The 14,175-nt window shown below is 37.8% G+C and overlaps 1 pseudogene across 1 annotated transcript in view; it reads right to left on the minus strand.

The window, feature by feature from the left end:
- Window positions 1-1,661: 1,661 nt before the first annotated feature.
- The window catches only part of LOC309415133 (growth hormone receptor-like), a 47,498-nt pseudogene continuing 34,984 nt past the window's right edge, over window positions 1,662-14,175 (minus strand). Inside the window, exons 3-4 of the transcript in view lie at window positions 2,878-2,947; window positions 1,662-2,616 (exon numbers count right to left, since the gene is read on the minus strand). The product of the transcript in view is annotated as a growth hormone receptor-like (transcript). The remainder of the gene's footprint in view (window positions 2,617-2,877; window positions 2,948-14,175) is intronic.

Consider the following 14,175-nt stretch of genomic DNA (forward strand, 5'->3'; position numbering starts at 1 on the left):
CACTAAGAACAGAGTAAGAAACTTCTTCCAAATGCACACATAGACATTACTTGCATTAGTGTCTATCATCTATGAAATCTCATATGAAACTAAATAATGTAGCTGTTGTTAGAAAAATATAGCAGAAAATTTAATACACATTTACCATAAAGTATGTGCTAAACTTAAAAATACCACCCAATTGTTGGGCCCAGTCCTGTAGCCCTTGGTCACAAAGAGAACATCAGTGAGTTCAGTGGGAGACATCATGAGCAAGACCTGCATTCACTGCACTTCATACATTTCTGTTCAGGTCAGAGAAAGGAAATAAATGTCCTTATTTGCTTTCTAAGAAGAACCCTGCTATGATGGAACTATGGCCTAGGAAGATAACTTCTGAAGCAATAACAGTTCATTGCAAAGCTCCATCAAGTTCTTAATATATGTAAGAACAAAGAGAGCTTTCCCACCAAGTTTCGGTTTTCTCTCCTTATGAAAGTTTGCCTAACATGGTCAGAGAAGATGCTGTTAGGCTGCAAAAATGATAAACACTTTTGAACAATACTGTATTCAGTTCCCTTGTTCCACTTAAGTCTTTTAATCCTGTTAGAGCTTTAAAAATGAACTGTTGGCCAAATCCTGAAGTCCTTATTTTATTTTTTAATCAAGACTTTATGTAGCGCAAATAACTGTAGCAATACCTTTGGCTGTAGGAGGACTTCAGAAGTTGATCAAATGTGAAAAGATAATGCTGCTAAGCTACCAGAGCTTATTCATGTGTTTTCAAAATTTTTCAATGAAAGTGTAGTTGCACACTGTTTAATACTGTGGTCAACAAAATCTTGCTTATAAAATAGTATATTATTAGCATTAAAGAATCTGATGAAAAACAGAATAATTTGCCCAAATATTTTTTATATTTTAAATTTTTCTACAAAACTTTAAATTTAATGTATATGTCTATATTAGTTACCATAAGAAAGTAATAATTACTGTAAGTTTCTACAATATTTGAAAATTTCTCTACAGGTTTCTTTGGAGGTATAAAATGACTCTGTAAAAAATCTATTTTCTTTTTGCTGCAAACAAAACTTTTATAAACCAGAAAACTTCTTTTTAAGATTGCAGCAATTACATTCCTTAGATCGGTCATCATAATTAACCTACAGTGTGTAGTGTAATAGAAAACATTTATGTTTTTATTACTAAAATATTAAAACATATTTTATTAACTTGTATAAATCAAAATATATGAGTGAGTTTGTTATTCAAACTACCTTTGTTTTTTCACCTATATGTTCAGTTCCCAATTATTGATATAGAGATCTCTGCCAACAGCATGATTTTTACTAAATTCTTAGACTTTAAACTACCTGATTTTTAGCTTTATCAAAAAGCGTGATTTACTGTACATTAAACATAGTAATTTCAATGTTTACTATCACAAAAATCAACACCCACAAGAACAAGACAGTCACTGCTAGTAAAACAATCTCAAGACAAATTCAGAGATAATATCTACAGAACACAATAGGAATATTTTGATGAATACTTTATGTTTCAACATTTCAGGTAAAATTATAAGAACCATGAGAAACTTTTAGACTTCATTTTGGTTTCAGCATAGAAGTCCGAGCTGACTCTCTGCTGTGAAATACTGCACACACCTAGTCAAAGAAGAGCTACGGCATGATTTTGTTCAGCTGGTCTGTGCTCACATAGGCACAAGACATGTTAAATTCCTTGTCTGGCACAGGCAGTGCAGTTGCATTGAGCACAAGGCCTTGTGGAGAGTGAACTATATGAATAGACGTATAGTCTGGGACAGGCATCTCTGAACTTGGGGTTTCTGCTGTTGAATCTCCAAGATTGACACCAGTAGTGGTAAGGCTCTCTATGGTGAAGTAAGCATCCTCGTTACAGCTTCACTCCTGAATATGCGGCTCATCCTCTTTGTGGGAAGTCACAGCAATACATTTTTTCACATCTGCCTCACAGAAGTAGGCATTGTCCATGGTGAAGTTTTGTTCTGTGCAGCCTTCACACTGTGCTCTCCCCACCTTAGATTTCTGCCCTGGTGAAAATACAACACTGCCTGCTGGAGTAATATCATTCACTTGCATGTAAAAGTCAGTATTTGTCAATGAATTCTGGTTACTTAGCTGGGTATGGATTGATGGTCTAAACTGAGTCAATGCTGTCTGTGGAAGGTGGCCATAGCTGGCTACTTTTGGACTGAGTATTAGTATGCGGCTTTTGGGTGTCTCAGCAAGACTTGGAAGTGACTCATCATTATCTTTCCTATCAAGGCCCAAGAGATCCTCTTCTTTTTCAGTTACCTTTTTGAACTGATCAATATCAGAGATGGTATCACATGTGTCGCTTGCACTGAAGTCTGTCTCTGTAATATCTGGTTCACAACAACTGGCCCGTCCAGAGTCATCATCCTTTGCTCCCAAGCAACTGTGTGATTTCAGATGGTCTTCACTCAGGAGCCTGTCGGTATCTGAGACTCTGTTCTTTGAGGTCTTCTATGTCCAACTCCATAAACTCAACCCACAAGTCGTCACTATATAGATGTGTCTTGTAGCTGTCATGGCTGGCTAAGATGGAGTTCACTTCATCTAGCTTTCCTTTCTATAAAGCAAGAAAAAAATAATGTTATAAAGGAAAGAATTAAAATTCTTGTGCTTTTTGTGATGTTAACTTAGGGAAAGGTAACTGTAGCCCACATAATAAGTGCAAAGTGGGGTTTTTTTTGTATTTTATGAAAAATAATTCTGTGGCAACTCCCCCATGTCATAATTTTTTCCTACAAAATTGTTCTGCCTGGGACAACAATTGTCACCTGCTACTACTACAATGATTCCCACTGTAGATTTTAGAGTACAATATTACCTTTAAGAGAACTGGGTCAACCCCTTTAATCTTTGGAACTGGCACAGGAGGAAAAATCAGCATTTTTAACCTGGAAAAAATAAATGATGGCTTTTAATTGACAGTGGTCCTTTATGAGGAGTTTAGAAAGAAGAGCGCTTTACATTGCATTTATACCTATTTACTTCAAAACTGAAATGTTTGCAGATTCAATTTCAGATAGTGCTAAGGAAAATAATGATTGTTTTCTCTCATTCCAAATAAAAACCAAGTTTTCTGCAGCCTTCCTTGTTGAAAACACATACATTTATGTGTGAATCCATTTTGGACTCCAGTCGTTGATAATTTAATGCTCTATAGAAAGACAGTAAATTCCTAGAGCACTGTCAATAGTTTCCCTTTTTACAGAATTTTCAAAGGAACCTGATATAATTTTTTTTTTAAGGGACAAAGTAGTCTTGCATAAGCCAAATAAATTTAAATAGGGGAACAGAAAAAAAGGAGTTGGTGAAAAGAGTGAAGTACTTTAGAACTAATAAATAAAACAGAAACACAACTTCAAAAATTTAGGCTAGTATTTTGCCATCTCTATGACACTTCTGTTTTCTGAATTATTAATGTAACAAGTAATATATAATAATAACAGGGTTTTTCCCTTGTAGAGAAAGAACTAGTAACTTGCCTATGCATGTACATACTGTGGAAATAGATATTATTCTAGTTCTTCATAAAGTGAATTTCTAATTCTTTGAGAAAAAAACCCACAACCAAATAACAAGAAAGAAAATCCAAATAGAAAGGTGATTTTTCCATTAATAATAATCCAACAATAGTGAGTCATGCTGATCTCCTACATTTTACCTCCTTGCTTCTTTTGCAAACAGATAAACTGTAGTTCCCAAAAGGAAAATTCAGCATTCACTTTATACTGGGTTACTTGCCTATTTTAGAAAGTAAGCTGTGGGAATGGTAGATCCAAAACCAAATATTAGTTTTGCTGCATTGTTAGTGACCTTGGTGAGGTCCAGGGAGGATCAGAGGGGTCTTAAGAAGTGCTAGAGAGAAATCTAGGCAACTTCTGCTTAACTATGGCAGGCCCAAATTCCCCAGCCAGAAAGAGATTACAGAAATCCAGAAAGCCAGAAATCCAGTAATTTTCCACCTAATCCCTGGAGGGGCTGTGTTAGCTGTGCACTGTCTGGGCTCTCAGAGTACTACTTTAAGATTTGCACTTACAGTTGAATCCACAAAACAGCTATTCTGACAGGATTGGGCACTGCTTCTAACAAAACAAAGGATCTTACCGCTCACTGCCTGGAGAAATCATTCAGGAGGGAGAACTACGCTCTGCTCCTTTCTTAGCCTTGCATAATTCAAGCCTACATCTCTCAAATCTAAAAGAGTATGGCCTAACCCTATGGCATTGCCATCACATAAACATGGTGGGATAACTCACAGGACTGGAGTGCTGCAAAATCACTCCTTTGCAGAGGGCTCTGGACAGGCTGGATCGATGGGCCGAGGTCAATTGCATGAGGTTTAATAAGGCCAAGTGCCAGGTCCTGCACTTGGGTCTTAACAACCCCATGCAACGCTACAGGCTTGGGGAGGAGAGGCTGGAGACCTGCCTGGTGGAAAAGGACCTGGGGGTCCTAGTTGATAGCTGGCTGAACATGAGCCAGCAGTGTGCCCAGGTGGCCAAGGCGGCCAACAGCGTCCTGGCCTGTATCAGGAATAGTGTGGCCAGCAGGAGTAGGGAAGTGATCGTGCCCTGGTGAGGCCGCACCTCGAGTACTGTGTTCACTTTTGGGCCCCTCACTACAAGAAGGACACTGAGTTGCTGGAGGGTGTCCAGAGAAGGGCAATGAAGCTGGTGAGGGGGCTGGAGTACAAGTCTTATGAGGAGCAGCTGAGGGAAGTGGGACTGTTCAGTCTGGAGAAGAGGAGGCTGAGGGGAGACCTTATCGCTCTCTACAACTACCTGAAAGGGGGTTGTAGTGAGGTGGATGTTGGTCTCTTCTCCCCAGTAAGTAGCGATAGGACGAGAGGAAATGGCCGCAAGTTGCGCCAGGGGAGGTTTAGATTGGATATTAGGAAAAAATTCTTTACTGAGAGAGTGTTCAAGCATTGGAACAGGCTGCCCAGGGAGGTGGTGGAGTCACCATCACTGGAGGTGTTAAATAAACATGTAGACGTGGCACTTGGGGACATGGTTTAGGGGACACGGTGGCACTGGATTAATGGTTGGACTTGATGATCTTGAAGGTCCTTTCCAACCTTAGTGATTCTGTGATTCTGTGAAATAGGACTTTAAATACTCATGCCTGAAAATATGCTCAGTCAAAATGTAAGCTGAGAGCAGAGGGCTAAAACTGATGCCTGATTTTTTTTTTTTGTCCAAAAGGCTGTATATTATGTTCATGTATAGAATTCTAAAGCTTCCTGCCCAGTATTTCTTAACCCAAAAACTGAGTGAAGTTTGTATGGAAAACTTAAAATTAGGAACAAATGAGAAGAATGTAAGGCTACAGCCAGAATAAATTTCTCTATACTTTGTATTCTACAGTGTCAGCTTAAGTATGATGGAATTGCCAGTATTTAAAAGATAAAACATTTCATTTATCAGCATTGTTATTCATTCCTACCAAATCACATTTCTCAAATTTCTCTCTTTGTAGCAACCTGCAAGGTAAATAAAAGGAAGAATTATTTTTTCTTTTTCTTTCTTTCTTTTTGCAGTCAGCAGTTCACAACATAATTAATGTTCTGCCTTTAGAAAGAGTAGTATTATGCTTTTTGACACCACCATATTTTACTTTCTGTGAGAGATGACTAGTTTGTCTATGATTTAGCATGCTATTAATAATGTTCTCTCAGCTTGGGATAACAAGCAGTAACATGGTCTGCAGCATTACATGCCGTCAGGACTACTGGTAGCATGTTCCAAGCAGGCAGAATGTTACTCATGGCTTGTTTTGCTACATATATTGTCTGTACTAAGATCTTGTTTATATTAAAAACTCAGTCTGTCTTTGCAAGGAGTCTCAGTGGACTCACAAATGCAATATAGAAACTGTTGAGTCCAAAAGGGTATTTTTATTTCTGCTTAACACAGAACTTTCACGTTTAAGTAACCAAGATTTCTCCTATCAGTTTTTTTATGACTTTGGAGTCCTCAGGCAGCAGAAGAGAAGGTTGAAATTAAAGATGGAACAGAGATGCAGATTCCTGCTAACATGTTTTTGTTCTGTTGTTTCAGAAATTGAGTTTCTGTGGTTCTTAGTTGTTATCTTTGGAGCATGTGGGATGGCTGTAACAGTGATCTTAATCCTGTTGTCCAAACAACCAAGGTAGAGAGTTTTTATTTGTCAAATTTTATGTACTTGTAGCTTAAAAAATAGAGTGCTTCAATTTTTTTTCAAATCTGGGGGACTAGAAACTATTTTGAGAATTCTTGTCCATCCTCTTAAGCTACATAGATGCTGGCATATGTATGTACTGGGCCTTCAGCAGTAAGAATCTGATTATGTTGACAGCACCTGTTCCTTTTATATTGCAGAACATTTTATACTGCAGTATTTACTCAGCTAATTTACTTAGGCTTTGAAGGGGATTGCTTTTTAGTGCATTCAAATTTTGTAAATACTACTTTCACCCACTTACTGTTCAAAAGTTTCACACAAACATATGTCTATATATTTGTTTCTATTCTTAGACTATTCCACTAATCTCTGACTATTTCTTCATCAAGCCAAGGGAAAGAGCTTGAGTCATAGGGTAGTATTTGGTCTCTGTGGATAGACTGCAGCTCCTATAAGTAACAGAAATAAAATAAAACAAAGCTCAGGACTGTGTCATTTATAAAAATGACACAATGACACATAGATAAAAATGACAAAATGGTCTCAAAGTGAATTCATCCCCTAAAATGTGTGTTCAGGGATGGGTTTTGACAGAATAATACAGCTTGGATGTCATACCAGTACTGTCCTAGACTATGGAACAACACCGTGGTCAAGTCCCAGTGAGCACACGCATGTTGTCAGTGGTCTTGTATATACACTTCCAAAATGAACACTGAGGTGTTTTGCACATACCAGCATAAGGACAAGTCACTGAAATGAAAACAAGATGGTACGGTTGGAGCAGCTCTAAAAAAATAATTTAGGCAAGCAGCACTATGCTTTGGCAGTGCTTAATCTAAGGAAGCCACTCCCCACAATAGCATCCCAATCCCAGAGTTAAGAGTTAAGAGCAAGGCTCCTGATACAATGCATGACAAAAGCTAGATGTGTCAGAGTGGGGAAAGAACAACTCGCACGTGGGACCAGGTGCTCACTAAGTTCAGCACACAGAGCAAGGAGCGGCTTGGTCACAGAAGATCCTGAAGCCTGAAGTTAGAATATTACATTTGAATTGAAATACTTAACTTTTAACATAGAAAATGTCAATTTTAATTCTGTGTTCCTAAGGGTAAAATACAAAGCAAGAATAAATTTTGTCAGACCATCTTATGGTTTCTTAATTTTCCTTTGCGAATTTCCAACTTATGTCCCAATTCAGCAATGCAGTACACGGTGGAGAACTGATCCATCAAATCAGATCACTGCTGCTGTGTGAGATGTATAGATATGGATCAACTTGCAGAATCTGGGTTGTAGTGACTGAAGAAAACTGTGCTCATATGATGGCCTTAGATTTTCATAGTATTTTAATTTTGTTCATATAAAACCTTGACAACTTAATGCAGTTCATAAGAAAACCTTGACAAAATAATGCCATGTGGACAGAACATTAGCTGTTCGTATAAATTAGGAATGAAAACTAGTAATACAAAGAGTTTAAAAGGCCAATCTAGAAAGATTTTGAAAGATAAGAGTTATGGGTGGTTTTATTTAACACCTCCACTACTACTCTGGAAAATTAAGTGAAGCAGCTTGTTAAAATAACTTGCTGAAGAGCTCATATTTTGAAGAGTTAATTTAGTAGCTCAGACCTGAGAATGCTTTAGGAAAAGGCACTGTCTCATTCTTTTAATAGAAAGAAATGTGGTGCTCAATGGCTGTTTCTTCTTCTGTCTTTAATAGCACTTTAAAAACAAGTACAAGACAGAAGCAAGAATCAGAAAAACGCTGTCCTTGATAGTATCAGACAGATCAGAAAAGCACATCATTTTGGTAACAAACTTAGCGGTATAACACTTTAATAGAAGTGACAATTCTCTTCACTACTGGAGTGCTCAGTTTACACAAAGTATGAGTTTTAACTGTATTTTAGACTCTATAGGATATGCAACAGCAGTTATTATTTCTGATTCTTAAAGCTATCTGTATTTTTGCTCTCTGATGAGCTGGGAAAGTCTTGCTGAGTTTACTTCTGAACTTGTATATGGTATTTGTACATTCTCAATCTCACCAATCTCACCATCTCAGTAGTAGGCTGAATTATCAATCCATTCAAGCATACAACATCAAAGGTAAGGAGACTCCCCCCCAAACCCAACACTCAGAAGACAAAAAGACAGCAATAGTTGTAAAAACACTTTGCTGCACTTTGCTTATTTACCTTCAGCACAATAAACAAATTCAACGCCTGTTTTTTGAAAAAGATACATAAAGGTTTTCACTGAACTACCCAAATTTTTCAGAGGTACATTGTCTTGATCGGACTCGTATCTCATAATCTCTTCCCATCTTCAGAGTACAGTGGAACCATTGTTGAGAGCCTGGGCTCTAACTGTAAAGACAGAAGGACTGTGGTTTATTTGAGTTGTACTGGCAATTTTACACTGCTTCTTGATTTCATAAATAAACAAACATTTCTATGATTCTATGATTCTATGATTCTATGATTCTATGATTTGAAGGCCTTTTTACTACTTGGAACTGTAAGGATACCATGAGAAGAGTTCAGAGAAAATTCACACCATTTACTTTTGACGTACTAGCCATCAGGCTTTGCTGTGATTCAGGGGACCAAAAGCGGAGAATCCAAGCTCTCTGTAAATATAGTCAGTGAAGAAAGGCAGCTGCTCCCAGTTACATGCCATAAATAGGTAGTGTGAATATCTCCCACTGATTTTATAAAGTTGTAAATCTCTTTTACTGTTATAGCACATTACTGACTTCACAATGCCAAAAACCTTGTTGAAATAACACAGAAGTCTTAAAACTAGTGCAATATTCATTACAGAATTCATTTTAAGAAGAAAAATTATTTAAAGGCCTTCTAATCTGTATTGCATCTTACAGATGTATTTATTTGGGGAAGACTGCATAGCTCCCAAAATCATCAACCGATAGTGGAGACTCTGGGAGAGCTGGCATTAGATTGTTGGTCTTCAGACTTCTATATTAAGTATTAACTGCAACATACTTAGATACTGCTGCATATCAAACTATGTAGAAAGTCACACTGGAGGTCTTAATATGTGAAATCTCTCTTTTCTTTTATTCCTCCTCTAAGAATATGTATTTTTCTATTCTATTTTAGCTCCAACAGCCCAACACAAGTATATAAAAATAAGGAAAATGCACAAAATAGAAATGCACGTGGCAGATGTTATATTCTACTTCAGAATCAAGTAAGATACTGGCAAAACACAGCATGGGCTAAGAATTAAAATACCTGGAAAACAACAGTCATTGGGGATTTGAAAGAAGCTTGAACAATATGATCCTATCATCACTGTAGCTGCATAATCTAAACTTGAGAACATTCTGTTGGTAGCTACAATCTGTGGAGTGCTCTGATCCCTGATGACTCCAGACTCAAGTGTTCTGAGAACCAATCAGTCAGATTTTGGAGGAGGCAGTGATCCCAGACATATTGCTTTTCTCTGCTAGTGGTTGAGCACAAGATCCTGGAGAACCATCGCTTTACATCACAGAGGTTTTTAACACGTGAAGATAATCCAGTTGGAAAGTGTTGGGAAGGGAATACAATCTATACTAGTACAGTTTACTTATTTTGTGCTATGAAGCCACAAAGAAATAGTACACTAAAGCTTTACAGTATATAATTTTTTTTTTCTGAAACAAGCAGTGCAAATTCTGAGGAGAGGGATGCTGGACCACACAAAATTTTATGTACCCCAAATAACGGTGGCACCTGGAAAAGGCAGTATGCAGGTCAAAATAAAGCCCTGAAAAATATTGTCCTGGTTTCAGCCAGGATAGAGTTAATTTTCTTCATAGAAGCTAGTGTGAGGCTATGTTTTGGATTTGGGATGAGAAAATGTTGATAACGTGCTGATGTTTTGAGTTGTTGCTAAGCAGTCAAGGACAGTCCAGTTTCTCATGCTGGCCTGCTAGCAAGAAGGCTGGAGGTGCAACGGGAAGCTGGGAGGGGACACAGCCAGGACAGCTGACTCTTGGCCAAAGGGATATTCCATATCATATGACATCATGCTTGGTATATAAAGCTGGGACGAAGAAGAAGGAAGGGGTGGAGGGACGTTCTGAGTTATGGCGTCTGTCTTCCCAAGAAACCATTACGCGTGATGGAGCCCTGCTTTCCTGGAGATGGCTGAACACCTGCCTGCCCATGGGGAGTGGTGAATGAATTCCTTGTTTTGCTCTGCTTGTGTGCGTGGCTTTTGCTTTCCCTATTAAACTGTCTTTATCTCAAACCATGAGTTTTCTCACTTTTACTCTTCCAATTCTCTCCCCTGTCCCACTGTGGGGGAGTGAGCGAGCGGCTGCGTGGTGCTTAGTTGCCAGCTGGGGTTAAACCACAACAAATATGAAGTAGAATTACTGCACCTGTACACCTGAAATTGCAAGAGTTGCTAAAGAGCAGATAATTGATTAATGGGCAGGATGTCTCTAGTCCATCAATGGACTAACAAAACTTTATGTAAGACATCTGGATGGAGCATGATGTATAGACTGAGGAAGGTACAGCATGAACTGAATAGATGAATAGCATTTGTGATATGAATTAAAACAATTAAAAACCATATGAGAGAGACATGATAAAAGATAACTAATAAAAATGCATGACAGGATATAGAAAACTCATTTAAAGTATATGAAGGGGAGCTTGGAACTAGACCACTGGGTTGCTGGACTTACTGCAGGCTGTTCAGTCAGTGAACACAGAGTGATGCTTGTGATTGCCATACTAAAGAAAGGTGTGACAAACCTGCTGTCACGCTGAGATGTATGACTGCGCTGCCTGCGTGAGTCTGGCCCTATAAGAGGGGGTTAAAACAGACGGTGGAGCAACTTTGTCACTAATCAGCTGGAGCCCCCAAGATGCTGAGAGTGCTCTCTGGGATGGGAGCACCAGAGACAGAGGCTGGCCCAGGCATGACAGGCAACACAGCAACCAAGGTGATGGCTTTCACCAACCTTAACAGAAAAATAGTGAAAACTGGGAGATGGGCAGTACCAGGGAAAGGTTCAGAGGTACCCTGGTTAGGCATAGCACAGGGTTGGGCACCCACACAACGCAGTATACCACATGGAGATATTAGACTGTATATCTAATGCAGTGTAGGGAGATGAGTTTCTCTCCCCCAAACTAGTAAGCCCTGTGTCTCAGCTACAGTGCTGTATGGACACAATGGTGTTCAGCTCTGGAGTTGGTACTCCATGCTTCCTTGCCCTAAGTGCACTTCACTGCAGTGTGAAATAGACCTTTTCCAGCAGAAATTCAACAAGATAACGAGAGCCAGTAGAGTCCTTCCTGGTCCAGCCCTCTTCACTGAGGACCGAGCTGTGATCACCAATTTCATCCCATGTAAGGTGGTTCTGGGCCTGTTGTTTTTTTTTTCAAGTCAGATCAGCCCAATTTAAAATACAATAAATAACTAAAGGAAAATTAGACTTACAAGATTCCCTATCACACATACATTTTTAGGCACTTCATAGTTAGGCACTTCACTACTAAGTCATCATTCTTCACTACTGCTCAGATGGTGTGTGTTTTCACACCTTGTTTGAAAAACACAGCAGCCTCACAAGGTCTGTATAGCTATTGCTAGGCACAACTAGTAAACTTGGATAGACATAAGAGGGGACAGAATTTTAGTCTAGTGAATGTAATGGACAACACTACAAGGTAAGAGTAGAATTGTAAAAAGATACCCAGCAAGGAGCTCCTAACAACGATGAAAGTTTTTCAGACTGTGAGCCAAATTTGGCTCTGTCTCATGAACAGCCACTATATGATGGTGGGGATTTTATTGTTTTTATTAAGTTTCTCAGAAAATAATTTTGATCCTCTTATCACTATGACTTATTGTTATAACACTTTACTAATTAATGTTTTAGTCCTCTTAAGTTATCTATTTTCAATTAGTAAATTAATTGAAAAAAATGAATGTTATACAGGAAGAAATCAAAGAAGTTCATCCCAAAACTTCTAAAAAAATTACAAAACAAGTTTCAGTAAGGGGGAAACATTACAATTTAAGTACTATAAATTCATTTTTGTATCAGTTTTTGTATCAGCTATATGTACAAAGTATTATAATATATTTAAGCAAAGATTATCCTTTGTCTATAAAACTAGTAATAACAGTATAACTGGACATCTCTCTACTGCTTCAACACTCATTACAGAAGATATTTGTAGCAAAGAATGCAAAGAGTGAAATTGTTGCTCCAATGCTGTTATTAGGAGTTTTGCAATTGTCTCAGCCCAGACCAAGATTTTGTTCAAAAAATTCTTTTGTGCTCTAATGGACAGTGTCTCAGGGAATTATGCCATGTTTGTGCTTTTAAGCTGAAAGGCACAATAATATACAATATATACAGCTGCAGTACAACATAATCTATAGTACTATTTTTCTTGAGGAAAGTATAGAGTTCAGCAATTCCTTATCTGTTTTCTGAAAGAAGAAACACTGAACTTCAAACCTTTGCTCTCCTGAGAAGAACTATTCTCAAGGCATGCTGGAATTATTGATGGTACTGGAGCAAGAACAAAGCTTTATTAGGGTATTTATATGATTGATACCTAAAGGCTTATAAAAAATCAAAACTGCATTTTTAAAGAGGTATCTGTATTGCCACCTGCTTTTGTAAATCCCATAAATACTCTGCATATTTTCAAGTTCTTAAGGAGTATTGATTTACTGCCTAAACTTTAACTCATTTCATAGGCTTTAAAATATAGAGGCTATACAGTAAGTGTAGCTTAAACCAACATAGAAAGAAATTCAGACAAGTATTAGGAATTAGACATTAGACATTATAGGCCTGTTTGGCTGTAGACTTACTAATAAGGAGTAGGATAAACAGAAAATGCTAACATTGAGAAGGATCAGAGGTGAGGAGGGATCCAAGGTCTTTCACAGATGAAGGCCAACCAACCAACTTGACTGTTTCAGTTGGTAAATTTGCCTTTTGTAGATTAAGACAAATTCATAACAGTATTATCTGCCTTCTTTCTGTCAGTTAACTCCATATTAATAAGAAAGTAAAGGAAGTGTTCTGCTCTGAAATGATGTTCTTCCTGCATTGAACTGGTATTCAGGAAGAAGTCTCCATATGCAAATATTTGTGTAAGAAACCTATAACTTTAGGACTATAGATTAGATTATGGTTTAAGAGATATCAGATTGATATTAGATTTTAGTTATCTTGACCAAATACTATCAGAGCTGCTTCAACAGGCCCAGAGTATGCTCTCAGCCTGCTCCTTGTACAGCCCCAACCCAGGGCTGGTTTAAAACCCGGTCAAGCTAATCAAGTAGAGACAGTTTAAACAAAAGATGATTAATTAATAAAATGCAGGTACTTTATTAGATAAAGAGATTGTAGAAATGGAAACTGTTTGTTTTAACTAAGTTTTTAATAGAACATCTTGAGGTCTTTCTCAGAATTATCCGAGGCGAAGATTAGTGGAAGAAGCAATAAAGAAGATGATGACCCAAGGATGACCCTGAAACTGAAATAAGAATTGGAACTAGAGGAGAAGAATTCAGCTGAGACAGGGGATTGTGGTGGACTGTAATAAATGATGAAGTTTGGAGAACTGAAAGGTTGAGTGCAAATTTACAAAGACTTTGGACTTTAGGTAATGGGTTAGGAAAGGTATATAAGCTGTATATAAAGCTATATAAGCTTTGATTATTTGCCATTCACTGCGGTGGTGGCCCAAGTCTGAGTTACTAATAAAGCAAACCTAGAGATACCCACATCTGGTAAATTTGTTTCCTTGTACATATTCCATGCCACAGTGGCACTTAGCTTATGCATTCAGGTAAGCTGGGTACAATTTTTTTTCCCTATAACAAGAAAACTAACTACATAAGAAGTTAGTGATTTTCAAAAGAAAATTTGAACTATTTGGTTTATAAACATTTTA

The sequence above is a fragment of the Phaethon aethereus genome (assembly GCF_964289735.1).
Source record: "Phaethon aethereus genome assembly, chromosome: W".
Lineage (NCBI taxonomy): Eukaryota > Metazoa > Chordata > Aves > Phaethontiformes > Phaethontidae > Phaethon > Phaethon aethereus.